At 48.1% G+C, this 1,723-nt stretch overlaps 3 annotated features.

Annotated features, from left to right (window-relative positions):
• Positions 1 to 264: 264 nt before the first annotated feature.
• Positions 265 to 294: a microsatellite.
• A 368-nt stretch (positions 295 to 662) lies between these two features.
• Positions 663 to 713: a microsatellite.
• A 741-nt stretch (positions 714 to 1,454) lies between these two features.
• Positions 1,455 to 1,491: a microsatellite.
• Positions 1,492 to 1,723: the final 232 nt, after the last annotated feature.

Here is a 1,723-nt window from a genome sequence, read left to right as displayed (position 1 = left end):
TGCGGGCCACAAGCCTCCTCCGGCTGCACACTCGTATCCTTCCTTCGTCCCCGCTCTGAAAAAAAAAAGCGTGCAAATGTTCCGGTGAAGAGAGGATGAGGCCAACCCCGAGACCGCCACAGGAGACCAATGACAAGAGAGGAAGAAGCTCAAGTAGGTACAACAACACAGAAGGTGGGACGCCAGCAGCATGGGAAATACCGCCCACCATCGCAGAAGGAAAAGTTCCACAGTACGCAGTTAACAACGGAAAAGGACAACTCGAAAAAAACAAAGAAAATAAAACAAAAAAAAGCACATTCACCGGTTCACATTGATTTCAGCTTTACCGTCTTTTCTGTGGTTTTCTCTTCTCGGTGATCACGCTGGTAGTAGACGCATTTTTTTCTTCTTCCTTTATTTATTTGCCCCAGTTATACTGTTCTCGTTGCCAAGGTAGGAGCGGCTTCGTCGGGGGACAGGCGCGTTCGCCACGCCCTCGGACGACCAAAGGGAACACGCAGACAGGCTAGCAGACGTCACAGCGGCGTGGCCGCAGGCCCCACATCCCTCACCTCGTGCCCCGTCTGTCTCTCCCCTGCTCCCTTCAAAACCGGTTACAGCGCGGCGTTCTCCAACGGCCCCTATTTCAAAGGCTTAGAAGAGACTCAATTATGTTTCCTGAAAAGAAAACAAAAAAAAGTATCGAATTGCCAAAGGAAAACAAAAAAAAGTCTTTTATTTAGTTATCTTATTTGTAGCGTTCACCGTTTCATGCATTTCGTAAAGAAGAATCCAAACAACAAAAGAAGAAGAGCGGTCACCAAGCGAATTTAATACACACCTTCTCCTTCACCCCATTGCCCTTGCCCTTTGTCACGCGCCGCATTTGCACACGTGCTGGTTTCCGTGCCTCCTTCCAGAGGGACTTCCTCTCACCTGCCCCCAGCCCTTTTTTTTTACGTTCCTTCTCGTTAGCTCCTTCGGCCCTCCTTCCCCTCGCGTTCCCTATGAGAGGAAGCAGCAGAGCGCAAATGACGCGGAACAACAAATAAGCGAAAAGCAAACAAGCAAACCACACGCACGCACAAAAGCACAATTCCATGAGACATGTTTCAGGATCAGCTTTTGCAGGGCCCGGATGCAGGTGTATTTGATCAAATTCATTATACGATTGCGTGTTTGCCTCTGCAGTAACAAGTGGTGAAGCGGCTAGAGATAGAGGCCTCCACACCCACCCACCCTCCCCTTCAGTGACGCGTATCGAAGAACGCCACAAGTATTCACAGCAGTGACTCGAGGCACAAAGCCAGAATTGCCCCAGCAGTAAATTCCGGACAAAACAGCCGGAAAAGGAAAATAAAACACAAAAACTACACACTCACAGAAATAAAATGGGGTAAAAAAATACGCGCGAGGTAGGGAAAAGAAAGAAAATTAACGAAGTAAAAAAGCAGCCACACACGTGAGAGGTGAAAAAAAATAAAACAAAAATAAAAATAAAAAGTAAAATGACGTTTTGAGAGCGTAGTTATCAACCAGAACGATTCTGCGACGTTGTCCAAATTTGTTAATAAATCACTGACGCGTTGTGGTTCAGTTTCCTCCCTTTCATGCTGTCTTTGCCAACACTCCTTCCTCGCAGGGGAGAAGGGGACAAGGAGAGTGGCGTGCTGTGCGAGAGTGATGGAGGAGTAAGGCACGTCGAGAAACTCGACACCTCCCCTCCACTACCACCGCATAG

Source organism: Trypanosoma conorhini (genome assembly GCF_003719485.1).
Source record: "Trypanosoma conorhini strain 025E chromosome Unknown Tco_14.4_contig_00938, whole genome shotgun sequence".
Taxonomy (NCBI): Eukaryota; Euglenozoa; class Kinetoplastea; order Trypanosomatida; family Trypanosomatidae; genus Trypanosoma; species Trypanosoma conorhini.
This window is presented reverse-complemented; position numbering and strand designations above follow the sequence as displayed.